This window comes from Coloeus monedula (assembly GCF_965178545.1).
Source record: "Coloeus monedula genome assembly, chromosome: 1".
Classification (NCBI taxonomy): domain Eukaryota; kingdom Metazoa; phylum Chordata; class Aves; order Passeriformes; family Corvidae; genus Coloeus; species Coloeus monedula.
In genome coordinates, this window is record NC_138781.1 from 52,570,279 (window position 1) to 52,586,539 (window position 16,261).

Consider the following 16,261-nt stretch of genomic DNA (forward strand, 5'->3'; position numbering starts at 1 on the left):
CTTTTTTGTTGTTTTGGCTTATTTTCTAGGTGACCACACTTTGACCTTTGTAAGGTAATATCATCCTTGTACCTGAATGCCTTGCAGATTGCAACATTCTTATATTCACAGCCACCTTGTGATGTGAAAAGTAACTTATATTCCCATCTCCCCAAAGATACACTCACTAGGATCACAGAGAAGATCTTACTGCTGCCATTCATTGTCACTATTGGCTTCTGTGTTATTTATTTAAGACTTAATTTGATCTGAAATATTTTTGGTTGTTCTCTTTAATCATTTAAAGTATTGTTTACTCTCTTCCTCCTTTCCCCATTTGCAGGGTTTATTACCCTGTTTGAACTTGGCTCTTTGGAGCTTGCACTGAGTAACATTCTAAGAGATTGCCCATTAAAGGGCTTCAGCAGCAACTGTGCCTGTGTACTGGGTGGCATGAATGAAGGTATTATTCTAAGCTCAGGTACAACAAGCAGGATTGTTAAATCCAGGACCTCAGAGCACATTTGTGTTAATTTACTTAGAGTGTGATTTGATTATCTTTCTTCTTTTTCTTCTGCTCTTCCCTTCCCCCCATATAACCAGCCTCAAGATAACACAAAACTTTTGGTGGGCATTGTTTTGGCTTAAATGGGACGTCTATTGATTTAGCTCTTGTCAGTTTAGAAAAACAGTTGCTATCAGCAGATTGCCTTACCCACCATTTATGGTGATAATCTTAATCAGAGATTAATTATTTCATTATATTTTCAAGTATTTGCAAGAAATTTAAATATTTCATAATCTTTTTTTTCATTCCACATTTCTTTTCAACTTTATGACTTGTTTCTAATAGCAAATATATTTTTTTGTCCTCATTGCAAAGGAAATCACCCACTCTTTATTTTGGCTCATCTTCTGTAGGATCAGTCATGGTGGCTGGCTGACATACAACAGCAGTGAAAGGGCACACCATTTTTTTCAAGCAATTTCTTTGCTCTTTTGGATCTGATTCCAAGCTTCTTAATGCCACAAAGAAAATATTATTAATATATTGTGACTCTTGGCACTCATCGAACAGGGTGTTGGTGCTCAACAAGTGACTTTCCTTTCCTACATGGCATGTGGAGTTTCAGGGTCAGGTTCCCATTCCTCTGCATACATGTCAGATCAATGTAAATATGATGAAGCCAAATAATGACATGGTTGTCCGTAGTTTCTCAGGGTTAGGTGCTGCATGACTGCAATGAGAAACCAGCTCACAATGTTTGCCTCATCTGACAACTGTTTCCAGTAGCACTGACATAAGAGAACAGGCCAAGAAGAGGCAGTGCTGAGCTCAGTGGCAGATCCTTGGCACTGCTGTGTTTGTGAAGGCTTTGCTTCCTTATCCTGTTCCTGCTATATCTTTAATTTGTTTAGCATACAGCAAGTCCCATTATTCTTAATAGGAGTTGTTGAGAAGTGAGTATGTTTGAAAGTCTGCCTGTACATGCTTAATGAACATGCTCAAGGGAAATCAAACATTTGAGATTCCTATTGAAATTCCTCGTTGAACCCCAAAGACTATTTTTAAGCAGAAAGAACAGTTACTTCATGCAGAAAATATGTTTTCTATGTGCCTTTCTCTTTCTCCCTCAATCCCTTTCTCAATAGCAATGTGAGCATATTTTCACTGTCTTTTTAACACATTTTACCTGTATGTTTCTACTGCTAGTAGAAAAATAAAACTATGTGGCAAAACCTATATGTGGTGTAGCACTGGTGCAACTCACTCGAGCTGCTACCATTTGGGAATCCAATATAGGTGCTGGAAGTCCCCATTTAAACCACAGGAAAGTACCTACTTTCTACTACATGTTCCAGAAACTGACATAGTTTTACTCAAGTTTTTTTTTTGCCATCTAGCATAGATGGTAGGTTTTTTCCTGGTCACGACAAAAGGCCTCGCAAGTTATAGATCCTCTATGCTGTACCACTTTCCATAGAGTCCGTATTTCAACTCACAGGGATTCATCATGATCCATGTCCTGGTTTTCCTCCTTCTGCACTCATTACTGGGAGAAGAGGAAAGGAGGGCATCTTTCTCACTGTATGCTAGGCTTGGTGAGTTTCCAGTATGATGCCTAGGCAAGCAGTAGTCTCCTTTCTCTGTTGGGTCTACTATGTCCTCATAGCTGGAGGTAATGCCAACCATTTTTCTCTGGTAAAACGTTTGGTACCCATAGCAAGATCATCAGTGGCCAGTGATTGTGTAAAGATATCAAAATGGTCAAAGTGATATTGGATGCTATGGTAGAACAGCAAAAATGAGGAACCCTTGCCTCCCCAAACAAATTGGAGCCTTGCCTGGCTGGTCTCCGCACTGCAATCGCCTTGTTCTGACGTGGCCAAAATGACTAGGAGCATTCAGCTGGGAAAACATCTATCTCCTGGCTTCATGCGTGAATTGCTGTCTCTGCATACTGGCCAGAAGCACCTTTCTTCAGGGTTTACCTGCCCTAATGGTGATCTCAGTGGAAAGCATGAGTCACTTCCAGTATTTGTGAGTCATCCAGCCAAGTCTTAGATAATAGCAACAGTGTTGTGGAAGAATTATGGCATGTAATAGAAAACTCTTGAATTAATTCCATTAATTTTAAATCCATCTGTAGATTAATGTAACAGGGTGAAATTTTCCTTCTGCTCTAGTAACGACTTTAATATTTTATAGAAGTGTTATTATCTACCAAATTCCATAGACCTCTGATCTCACTATATCTCTTGCTCTGTTTGGGGTTGTTTGTTGCCTTCTGGGGACATCTTTCACAATGAAGAATCACACAAGGATGTTTAATTTAGATTCCTTCCAACTTAACTTTCAGATGTGCTACTCCTTTCTCCTGACTGGTTTACATGATCTTGGGCTGAAGTGATCATGAGTCTTTGGTTTTGATTTAAACAGAGCTGGGATTTTAGCTGCAGACTTTTGTGTCTATCTCTGATGAAAACCTTGAATCACTTGACATATAACCCCTGAATTTAGTCTACCATTTTAGCTGTTCAAAGGGCTTTTTCATTTGCAAAGCCCAGCATATGGGCTTCCTGTTTGTTTTTTAATTCAAGTTGGCCTAGAAAAATTATAAAAGCAGACTGAAATAACAAAGCTACTTCTCTTGTTTTACTTGTAGATCTGAGAAATGACTAAGTAAATGTCAGCCAGATTTAATTCAAAAAGAAAAACAGTTTTCTATCTTAGGTGTTAAAGCTCATTTTGAATAATAATAAACCTCTGAAACGGCTGATAGGTAGACTCTCTAGCTGTAAAAAAAAAAAGGGGGGGGGGGATGGAGAATAGGATCAGGAACTATTATTATAATTCAATGAACTATTATTGTAGTTGATGAATTACACAATAGGGAGCAGCTCTGTATGATTAATAATGAGTGATGAAATTAGATCTCTGAATCTAAAAACTCGGTTGTATCACTTGTCCTCTCCTGGGAGCATGGGATAGATGTGCTGGGTACTCTGCATCTTGGTTGCCCAGCAGAGCCCTTGTTTGAGACACGCAAAGTGTGTGGCACATTGTGTGTCTGTCTTAGCAGATGAGTGGCAATGACACACCAGAGCAATGGTGACAGAAGTACGGTGGAAAAAAAAGCCCAAAACCTTTCTAGATACTGCTTTTTAAGCTGCTCACATAACAGGCATTTAAAAGATATAAGAGTACAACCATGCTTTTCTTTGCTGTTTCTGCCTGAGAAGGTAATCTTTCTCAGGGACAAATGAGGGAAACATTTAATTACATTTATGAGAAAGGCAGCAGAGATAAGCAGTGAACTTTTTACTCTGTTTGTGTGTGTATGAACACTTTGTGGGGAAAAAAAAGGTCTTCTCGGCTTCCCCAGTTATTCATTACTTGTCTGAAGCTTGCCTAATTGTACTCTGAGAGGTTATCAATTCTAACAAAGCTGTCATTAGGGGATACTGATTTTTTTTTTTTTCCAATCAACTTTCCCAGTGGCTCAAAATTGTTAATATTTATTAAAGGAAAAAAGTCAGGACAGAAGAAGAAAATCAATCTGTGAGCTAACAGTGGGGGGGGGAAAAAAATCCCTGTGCTAATTCTTGGTATTGTTGTTAACTGTTCAGAAGTACTCTTACAGTGCCTCTGTCTCATTCAGAACAGTGTTTGTGATAAATGTGGTGCCCAGAGAAGGTCAAAAGATAATGGTAAAAATTAAAGACCGTTTTCTTCCTGCTAATTGCATAGCTTAGGAAACTAGGTTATAACTGTATCTGAGAATATTTTAGTAAATATGTTTTTTAACTGTCATGTCTAGCTTTGCTGCTAAACAGAGGAAGAGATAAGAGCTATCTTTTGAATACATTTTAATGGAAATCCTATGGGCTAGACATCACTCAGATTAAATTGCAGTTGAGTGTGTTTGTCTAAATAGTTTTGGTCATTCATGCCAATGCTGAATTCAGTATAATGGGATGATTTAGACATAGTGATGACTTGAGGACTGGCGTGTTTTCAGAGCTTTATATTCTGCTTTGACTGCCACATTCCTATTAGTATCATTGGGTGTTGAGCAACTAAAACCAATGCTTCTTGATTTGAAGTCCTGTTCCTAATTGTCATGGTAGATTTACAGTTTACTACATGCCATACCAAAAGGTTATATCCAGGGCATGATGTCCATCTGTAATCATCCAGAAATACAGACACTGGGATTTCTTCACAGCTGCAATAATATTACTGTAAGATGTAATGTGTGAGAGCAGTCATGTCAGCTCCAAAGATCATAGAGAGTCCCTGAAACAGGATGCCAGATCAGATTCCTAATTCTGTCCCCTTAGGTTTGAGTGTGTTCAAACTTTCAAAAACCTTCCCTGGAGAAGTCTGGGGAAGAGGGAGAGTGAAAAGTAAGCATTAAGATTCTTTGTCCTCTTAGCTTTAATCCTATCACCTTCATTAATAAATCTCCCAGGAGAGTTGGTACTGTGTCCCTAATCTCTTTGTTCTTTATGCCTTAGCTTTGCACTGTCTTCTGAAAGCTCTGCACATTTATTTACCTGTCTAGTTTGGGCAATTCCCTACAGTCCCATGTGTGATTATGGTAAAAATGAGTTCAGGAGAAACTGACTTAATATGCCCTTGTTTTTTCTAATTGATAGTTGATTTGCCCTGAACAGAAAAAAAAATACAGTCTTACTTTAAAAAACTTTTGCTCCCTGTTGGATTTTAGGCAGATTGTAGACTTATATTATGGGAAAAAGTCACAGGGAAGAAAAATTGCAATTTTCCATTGCATATGTAATTATTTTGCACAGTTTGTGGGAAGTGGCATAGGATATGAGAAGCCGAGTACCAAGGCCAGTGAAATCTCTGAATTTGTTTAAACTTCTAGTGCCAGAAGGTCAAGCTGTAAAGCAAACACATGCTGCCCTGTCAGGTCATTCCACAGGATTCCATGCTGCTAATTTTGCTTTAAAATACCTCTGACTGATATGACTTCTGTTAATTCTGCTTCCTAAAGGTCAGACAGACACCCATCTCCTAAGCGTGGTATAACAGGATTTCCCGAATTCCGGACCATGCAAAATATTTCTGGACGGTGAGAAAACACCTTTTTACATTTCAAAACAAGGGCTGAATTCTAGACTGGGTGAACAGACAAATCTTTTCCAGAAGTAGTAGGCCTTACCTGTATGATAGTTAGAAAGAATTGTTATTTTACTTTTGTCTCCCTTCCTAAATCAGTGCCATTTTGAACAGATTCTGCCACTTTGTCTGTCTGGATTTGATAGTTTTGAGGTTTGTTGCTTAGTGGCTCTGCCACAACAGCCATCCTTCCTCATCTCCCTGACTTTTCCCCTGGTGCAGTTTGGTTCCTCCAAGCTGGCCAGCAAGGCCACTTGGGAGCTCTGACATCTCCTGGCACAAATGGCCTTTGCAGTCAGCCCTTTTGCCTAGCAGGAATGAACCCATCATAAGGATCCCAACACCATGATATTTCAAGTATAATTTGCAGCATAAATTCAGACTTGGATGTGGCCTTGACTTCTTTCTCACGATTATGACATCTGATTATTTTTACACGGGGGTTGAAAAGTACCAATCTTTTTTTTTTGTCTAGAGCTTGATGTATTTAACAGCTTGGAGAATGAAAATAATGCCAGCTACATCTGCACCTCTTAGCCACATAGATGTGTAACACTCCAATACAAACATAGGCATCAGTATCTGGAAAATTTGTTCTAAATCTCTCCTGAGGAAGTAGCAGTGCACAAGAGTTAAAGGAAAGATCCTTTTACCTTAAGCAGTTCTAATCAAAACCATTCAAAGCACCCCAAAGAAACATTACTCAATTCATTTAAATTTTACCTGAGCATTGGCAAGCTTCCACAGGCCTGTCCTGAGCCCCACTATGAATGTTTTTTGAATCTGGGAAGCATGTACGTGTTGAAGTGGTGTTTGGATCTGCAACAGCGCTTGTTCAGCTGTGTAAGAGCAGAACAGGAAGGATGAGCAACTTAATACGTGGTTCTCCTTGCACAAAGACATGTGGGAAGATACTTTTGTTTGAATTTACTAGGGAAAAATAGGAAATATTGCTGAGATTCTGGGAAGCTTCTGAGTTTGAAAGGATGATGCTCTCTGGTAGACAAAAAGCAGAAATACCAGCAAGCTCTAGAGGAGTTAAGTCATCTTGTCTGGGATGAACTCAGATTTGCAGTGTGGATTCATCTCTTCTCCATGAACCCAGGGGAGCCAAGTTGAGCACATTCCTTACACAGTGTGGTATCTCACCTCACAGACCAATAGGCAGAAAGGTCCAGTCTAGCACTTTTTCCTCATCTGCCTGAGGTTAAAGTGTTTGTCACCCCAGAGCTTAACAGTGGGAGTCTGTTCATGCATAGGACCCCACTCAGACAGCACAAATTTTCTGGGATGGGTTACAATGGTTTCTCCTCCCTTCCACAATAAACCACTACTTAGGTTCACTATCCCTTCCCACTGCTCCCACCAGTAGCCAAGTTACATGAGCTATTGTGTGACTAAGTTTTAAAGCTCCTTTCTGCAAGCAGGAAGGCATTTGTGATTATCTTTGGCTTGGGGATATTGCTTTAGTTACTTTTTAGGAGGTCTTGAGAAATCGGGCTGGAATTTCCAAATGTTTGTTGGATGAGAAGTGTGATGGCTGGTAAGGTTACTGAGGACAAAGATTGCTGCCCTAGGGAGCATCTGAGGACCTAAAGGTTAAATCCCCACTGGCTGTAGAAGACCAACAATGAAATCCCCACAGCTATATAGTGGGCCATCTTTCATAAAACTGTTGTGCAAACAAACCACTTTCCCAGCAGGGTATCTTAGACTGCATTCCTCCCTAGAAGTTGTTTCTGAGTGGGTTCTGTCTCGCTATCTCCTGTGGAGGACAGGCTGAGGTGCTTTATGACCTCACCTGAAAGTGATTGGTCCTTCTATTACCACAGAGTCTGAGCTATGCATTGTTATTTTGAGGGTGATGGGAAACACCAGTGCTTTTGACCCAGAGACTAAAATCTTCACACTGGACTATTTGCCATGACAACTTTATGGTCCAGCTATGGGCAATTTGCTGATATGGATTAAATCATCAGTTTTATTAGAAGTCACCCTTTTCAATGGTTTAACATTTTATCCATGAAACGATTGTTTTGATTTTCCTTTAACTCTGGCCAAGAATTAATGTATGTGTGAGGTTCCAGCAAATGTATTCTGTTTTTTCTCCAAGCTGCCGAGTGTGAAAGGTTTGCCATGGGGAACAAGCAGCATGTGGTGTCTGGTCAAGGCACCGGACTGAACGCCTCAGACAACAGATGATTCCAAAGCAATATTTAATCTTCACAATCCCCAAATTTCTTGGAAACTTAAATTTAAAATCCCTTTGTTGCAACCAACTTCCATGCCTCTCCAGAGTGGGGTCATCCCTGCTCTTACATATCTAATGGTCTTGTGACTAGACACGGTTATAAGCCAGCACAAAATACAGTTCATGGCTTGATACCTCCTACAATTTGATGTGCCTATGGTATCTTTTAATTTCATTGCTTCTGTAAATATTGAAGCTAAAATTTGGTTAATGTAAGATTGTATGCTGCTGATATCTGATGCTGAAGCCTTTAAAAAAGAATTGGATAGGTTGCGGGGAGTGACTACATTGAGGTCTCACTCCCAAAGAAAATATTAATCAGCTTTCTAAGGCTGCAGACCCATCACAGCCAGCTACAGTCCTTCCCAGATTTAGAGCAATCCTCAGAATGCCACGGGAGGACTGGCCCTGAGGGGGTCAGTTTGGCTGCCTTGCAGCATGCTGGAGCAGACAGCGCACCCAGAGCTTGTCATCTGCTGACTGACTGCCAGAGACTCCCACTGCCACCTGCCTCCAGCCAGGCAAATGCCAAGGGAGAATCGAGCCCATAGGATCAGGCAGCCCCAAAACGCTGCACTGTGCATCACTGAAAAGCATTTCCTCTTAAAATCTGTTGGTAAAAACCTTTGTGGGGGAGACAGCACATAAATGAGCAAGCAATAACACTTATCAGAGGTGTTTCATACAGATGAACTACTTGGAAGGAAAACAGTCATGAGTAATGTCTTGATTTGAAAGGATGCAGACCTTTCCCACACGCAATACTTAAATGAACCTTCACAGTGACACAAGTAACTATGTTCCTGCTATGCATTTTAGATTTTGCTTTGGTCCATGAATTTGGCATAATGGCACTCTCTGTTGATAACCAAAGCCTGAATTGATCATCCTCTAACATCACAATGGCGCTGGTACCCTAATACTGAGTTAATGGCATTTTAGGAATAGCTCAGCAGGTCAGATTGGCTCGTGGCTGTTGTCCAGCTGAAGCTTGGAGTTTTAGATACTGCTGCTTATATGTGTAGCATCTGTCTGTCTGATTTAACTTCACTAGCATTAACACAGGTTTGAGCAACTAAAAGCTCCTTTCCATTTGGGGTTGAATTTTCTGTTTGGCAAGGCTATGTATATACTGTTATATTGGATGTAGCATGGGTTTATCAGTACTCATTCACTCATCCTCACACTGAAACAGTTTTTTCTGATAGAATGTCCTCCCAAATTAAGTCAGGTATAGCCCAAACACTTCTAACTTTATTGTTTAAGTCTGCTGCTCTAATTATAGCTGAACAATGTATTTTACTATTTGCTGGCAGTTCTCTTATAAATTGCTAGAAGAGCTCACTTCATTCAGAAGCTTGTCGTTCAAAATTTAGTCTAAAAGCATTTTATTTGGAAACAATGTTTCCAGATGTTTTCCTGAAATGAAGAACTACTTTTTATTAAAAAAAAAATAGCTGAAAAAACAATGAATTCTGGCTTGTAGCTAATTCATGGCATGATGTTTCATTCCTCTTTGAAACACTAGCAGAAGCAAGGCAAGTGCTCATCTCAGTGTTTATATTGGAAAGGCCTGTGAGCAGGGTAGGTAGAGCTGGCAGAGTAGGGCTTGTCCAACTGTGCACATCATCAGCTAGGCAAATCCTAAAGGGATGCCCCACTTCAGCTCCTGCTGACTGAGGGAAGATACCAGGCTGTTAAACATCCTTTTATGCCTTTAGGCTGTGCTGATGACTGTAAGATAGTCACCTATTTTACTAAAAAAGGAAAAAAAAATATTGTTTTTCAGTGCTCATCCTGAACGTATCTTGTTCCCAGTGGACCAACAAGACCAGATAACCAGGGTCATCAGCCTATGACCAAGAAAATGCCTTCTTCCAAAAAGTGTATTATTCCTTGTATCTCAGCTTCCCTGAAGGGAGGAGGCCTGAGACTTAGTAGGCAGACACATTTCTTGTGAAGATGCTAGACCTAATGGCAGTTTTAATAGTACTTTCTGTAGTGGGTCTTGCTTTATGCATTAGTTAAATTGGACACAAAATGTGCAACAACAGAATAAAATTTATCAACAGTCTCTCCTAATTTTTCTCAGGGCTGGATACCTCCATACATCAGGCAGATACCTCAGCATGAGAGAAGATTGATAAATGGTTTCCTCTTTCTCCCTCTCTCAACCTCTTCACCCACTCCTCTCATTTGCTGAGTACTCATATTGGTTTCCCCCTTCATGGAAGAAAAGGGCAAGGTTTAACCTATGAATTTTGCTGAATGTAAAATGAAAGTCATTCGTGTGTGAAGAGCAGCCATACAATATGTAAATCACAAAATCACAGACCATGTAGGGGAGCCTGAATTTATCATGGCTTTGGAACCAGGAGGACATTTCAGTAGCTGCGAAGAGAAGAACAGATGACCACTGCTCCCAAAAGGAATGTGTGTGACCCGTTTGGTCCAGCCAAGATGCCAGCCAAACTGCAGCAGAGGAGGGGGTGCAGGTAGGAGTGGATCTGGATCATAGAGACAGCTTGGCAAAGTTCAGGCCTTATTAACCTCTTATTTTGCAGGGGTTCAGAGAAATGCAGATTCAAGAGCAAATGTGCCAGTATTGCAACTAACCCCTGTTCTTGTTCTTCTTATGTAGGTTGTTGCTTGGTTGTAGCATTATAAAGTGTTTGTGTGCTTATGTGGGTAAGGGCTCAAGAAACATGTCATGCATGTATTGCACGATTGCACATCACAGTGGGGGACAGGGTGGCAATCCACAGCAGACACATTTCCATATCTGGGTACAAATCTCTTGTGTAGAAACATTAATCTCTCTTTACCTATCACAGAATTTGCATAAGTGAGTGTCCATTTCAGAATGGCACATATTTTTAGCTTACCAAACACTTACAAACAGCAGAATATACATTTAAAACAGCTTTAGTTAGAGGCTTAGCCAAACACTTGCCATTTTTAAGGTGGGTCCTGACAAATTCTGTGAGTTGACAGTATCTCTAGTCTCACTTGTTGACATAATGAGGAATTTTACTGAAATTGGTTCAGATAGTATGCTGAAAGCAAGCACCAACAAGTATTCATGCTCTTCACTTCTCCTCCTCTGTTTCTCCTTCTTTCTGAAAACAAACCAAGTGAAAAGCCCTCCTAGATATTTTTTAGCACTGTTAACATTTATAGGAAGCTGAACAAGCCTCAACATTGCCCATACTGAGTAAGTGTTAGAGTCTTGGATGCTATTTGCAAATATTTTTTACTGCTCTCTGAGTCCCCATAAATGCCCTAATTTTCTGAGGTCCCTGTGTCTCAAGGCTCCAGCTGATGCTCATATGCTTTGTGCATATGAGAAGCAGGTTATTTATTCAGACAACAATTTCTGCGGTGACAGATATCAGACAAGCTAATTTGTTTAACATGTCTTAGACATCCAAGATAGCTGATAAGCTTGCTCTCTGGCCACCATCAACTTTGTCCTTGGAAAGGCAGTAAAGGCTCCTACAGCAGTATGTGGAAAAAATGATACAACTCTGCACACAGTCAGGCTCCATGTTTTGATATGCATCTCGGAGAAAAAGATGGGAATGAAGGCACTGTGCCTCAGGCTGCTCAAGTGTTCATAGCCAGGCACTGCCCATGTTGCCTCTACAGGGCTTGCAGAAGAGAGAAGGAGAGGGAAAGGCTCCACAATTAAAATCTGTTTCCAAAGATCTGGTTATACAGATTGACCTGGCATTGGCTTCCTCCAAATACATGTATTAATCTTTGTAGTGGTCACCTCAGCTTGCCTGAAAAGAAGAGATCTGGGGCTTAATAGCCTGATGTGTTTCTAAAGAAAATGCCAGAGCTAATGGCAGTATTAAGAGTACTTTCAGAATGGGCCCTGCTTTCTGCATTGAGTTGCACACACAGTTGCAACAGTGGAATAAAATTCATTACTAGTTTTTTTCATCTCACCACCACCACAGTTCCTAGAGACAGAGCCATCGCTGTCTAGATATGTTGGTTGGACATGCAGAAATATCCACATATTAAGTAGTGTGGGATCAAATGGAAGGCAGATAGTGAAATCCCTCTGAAAAGAAACAGCCTGTCAGTGATTGAACAGTCTTAAAGCTCCCTGTAACTGTACTGAACAAAGAAAATGCCTCCAAGACATTTTCATCCAGCTCCTGATAAGATAGCATGCTGTGTGCTGTGTTCAAAAGGATAATGTTTTCTCCCAAGTCAGCTTTTGCTGAGGAAAATAGTTACTTCCATTTTTTTCTTGGAGCAGCTCAGATGGAAGGAATGAGATTTAGCAAGTCTGTAGAAAAGGGTGGGGTGTCCTAAAGAGAATGCTAAAATGGAAAAATTGACTCCCTTGAATTGAAATGATTCCATTATCATTTGGATATGATACAACTCGGCAAATTCCTTCTGTTTTCATTATCCTGGGAATTGTTAAATTTCTCACTGTAAAGGAAAGAATTGTAAGACAGAGTTCCTTGAAAATCCCAGAAAGATCTTCACAGTAAATGTAAGCAAATCATGGCTTTATGTTTTAAATTCTGACTTTTATTTGAGGGGGCATAAAAAGGTCACCCAAGAGACTTCTCAGCTTTCTACTCTGGAAGAAGGAATTCTTTGGTGGGTCTAATTTTTCTAAAGCATCAGCTAGAGTAGGAACAATTAGGTCTGTCTGTTTTCATACTGAGCATTAATGATAGGCTCCCTCTTCTGATCTTGGTTGCCTTTGTCACCAGAATTGTGTGGATGTGTAGGAAAGAAATTGTAATTCCTATCTTCACTTTAGCCACTTGGGAGATATGTCTTTCTTTGCAGTGACAGTGGATGGGAACCACATCTGGTGACAATGGCTCTGAGGGATGCCCATAGCAGGAACTGAGCAGAGGTCCAAGCTATAGAGAAGCCCCCACACTTCTGCAGATATTTTTATCTCCTGTGGGCTTGGGGTCAGGGGGACCAAGCTGGTAGTACACAGTTTTGCTCTTCAGCTTCACGAACGCTTCTGTTAATGCTGGTTTCATCAACAGCATCTCATGCTGACTGCCTCCCTTATTATCTCTTTCCGGTAGGAATTCTGAGACAGCTGCTTACACCAAACTCAAAACAGTATAAAATACCTTGGACAGAATGAATACCACATTCTTCTTCAGGGGTCAAGAGTCTAATGAGCAATCCTTCATTACTTGATACATAATTATTTTGCATTCTTTTCAAACATGCAGCAAAATTCAGAGAGAATTTTGTAATTAAGAAGCTTTCAAGTGGGGTATAAACGAGAAGCCAGAAATCACACCATTTCAGTACAAGCCCCCTAATAAAGACCCATGTGGGATAATTATAAGCTGGTCTAAGGCTTCATGTAGCACTTGAATGTGGTCAAGCTCTAAGCATTCTCATGAAACAGAGGGAGACATAGGGAGTGAAAAGCTTTAGTGTAGTCTTATAGTTCCTCATCAGTCCAGAAGAAAATCCAGTCTCTCCTTGTTCTTTGATTAGTACTTTGGATTGACCTATGTGAATTTTTTTCTGCACAGCAGAAGAAGCAGCAGTGATTCTCACTCTTGTTATGTACAAGTCGTGCCAACAGTATCTGCTGCCACTTCTGGCTTCCTTTGCATTGGCATCTGTCTTCTTAAATCAGACACATGTTGAGAATCCCAAGCAGCAGTTGCTAGTGCAGCCTGTTACGCAAAATGCAGAAACAGCTGTAAACAAAACGGTGGAAGGAATTACCACAAGCAGCCTCCAGTGTGAGCCAACCTGCAGCCACATATGCATGTGAGCATGACACTGCTGTGGGTTTCAGGCAGCCCTCCCAGGTGCAGAGCTTATCTTTCCATCATATGGATATGCAATCAATAAATGACAAGAGAAAGAGACGCTAACTTTCACTTGTGTGTTGGTGTCATGGAGGGTACAGCTGGTGCAGTAGAGAAAAATAACAGACTCTGGAAACCGGCAAAGTAAATGTGATTTCCTGCTAATAAAGTGAGGCCTCTGAAGTGGTAGAAGCCAAGGAAGAGCTGGTAGAGACAGTATCTCCCCTGAGGGCTCAAGGAGTACAGCTGCCATTGCAACTCAAACTTGCCACCTCAGGGCTTTCCTCCTTAGCAGTCAATTTCATTAGCAGTGAAAGATATCCCATGGTGTTTCACTGCCTTCTGAAACAGACTGTTCAGCATACATCTCGTCTCTGGAGTGGTGGAAGAGTTACATGTTTCAGGATCAATTCTCTGAAAACCCATAGATAACAAAACTGTAGCACACCCCTCGCATACTGAAGCCCACCACTGTCCTTTCCCTGCAGCCAGCAGTAGCCAGTGACAACTTTCTGGCTGCATTGACTGGCTGGCTTGTACCCATTCTGTTAGTCAGAAGAGAGCTTTTCTCATAAGAAAGCACAGTTTAGATATGATAAGAAAAGATGTGACTGGGCCATGTTTCTGTGTCAGACAGGAGAGCTCTGCTGCCTCACCTGGCCACGTATGAACAAATAGTCCTGGGTGCCTGTGAAGGAGCTCCAGGATGCCTCCTCCCAAAGGTGGCAAGTGTGGTAGCTCTCAGCAAGCTTCTTGCCATGGGAAAATGTTCACAGCCAAAAGGGAAATGAGTTTATCTGCCTAAGACACTCCTATAGTTAGAAACTGAATTGCTTTACCTGCTTCTCCTTCTCCATCCCTTACCCTTTGACATTAAAAGGAGATTATTGTTGTACTTTGAAGTACTCTGTGTGTGTCACTTGTAACTTACCAACCAAGAGGAATCACAGTCCTGGGCTGTATCCCAAAGTCTTAGCCATTTTATAGCAGTGTTACAGAAACCAAAAACAAGGGAGATTTGTGTCTGTCTTTCCCCATCAGCTACCATTTCCACTTTCCCTCCCTTTAAGCCAGTTTATTCATCTAAACTATTCACAAGTGAATTGCTGTTGATGTCTTGGTGTCTTCTACTGCAAGTCCAAGTGATGGTACACCTCTTTTTCGGGAAAATCAAACTGAGCAGTTTTCCAGGCCTGGGCATCCTGCTGTGCTCTGACCTATTGAGCCATGGCTCTTGTCCACCCAGGGGCCTAAGTTGTCTCATTACTCAGGATGTGAATATTCAGGAAATACCTCAGCATTCATAATTTATACTGCTTACTTGATCATCTCACCCATTCAGTGCTTTTCTTCTCTCATCTGCTCTCCCAAATCTTTTCATGATCCCCATGTACATGGATCTCCTGTCCCTTCCAGGAAACATCCATATATCCACTTTATTTGTTTTTTAACAATACGTTGAGCAACTTTCTGCCTTTTAATCAGCCTTAGATCATATTTTTCCAAATAAAATAAGGCCGATGGCACCACTGTGCTTTTTTAATTTGTTTGCTCTGCTTCCTGCCAAGAAGAAGAACTGTGTCTGGAGTCACACAGGTTATGTGTAGGCTGGGTTCAAGAGCATCTGTGTGTCCCCTTGATGATGGTGCAAAACTGGCAGGATAAATGTTAGCAATGCAGTTTGTGTGTATGTCAGGTAATCCATCTTTTTTGTGAGCAGTGAGAAGGTGCCTGTTTAGGGACCTATGCTCTGGATTCTTTGTTATAAGCACTTAATTATGCTTATCAACTCTCCTTCACCAAAAGTAGAGCATGTGACAAGCTTGGGAAGAGGTGCCAAGCCATTAGGACTGTCTAAACAAGTTCAGAGCTGGAATATGATTTCAGAGAGTTCTGTTCAAACCTAACAACCTTAAAGAAAGCTCTTCCTTGGTTTGAGTATGGGGAAGCTATATGTATATATGGCCCAAAGACCACAAAAACAAACTACTTGACATACACCTCTCATCCCTATCTTCTAATGCTAGAAGATTTTAGAACAGTCTGGATAGTTATAGTTTTCACAGCTTTTAGAGAAGGACCCCTGAATATCACCAAAATTGCAGAAAATTGCATCATATAACCAAAAAAAAAATGGCCTCTCTTATTTTCCAGTAAGCCTGAGTAAAACCCTTTAATTCCCTACCCCTGCTCCCTTGAATGTTAAGTAGTAGTTGGGTAGGGTGCATACTGGTCTGTGTAGAAGGATAGAAACTGAAAGAATAGCACTGGAAAGATGATTAACTGAACACTTGTTCTGAAAGCTTGCTCATTATTTTAGACAAGTGCAGGAGATGCTAATTTTAAAGTGCCAAGAGTTATGGGTGGGCAGCAGAAAAGCATGAAGTAAGCCAACAGAATAGCATTTGATAAATAACAGATATAATGCATTGAAGAATAGCTTGCAAAATATGTTTACTCTAAGCTTAGATCTTGTTAAGAAAGAGATTATTTTGTTGGTTTGGCATCTGATGAATTGGGAGAGCTCACTTGACTAGCACTCCAAGCCGAGTGACT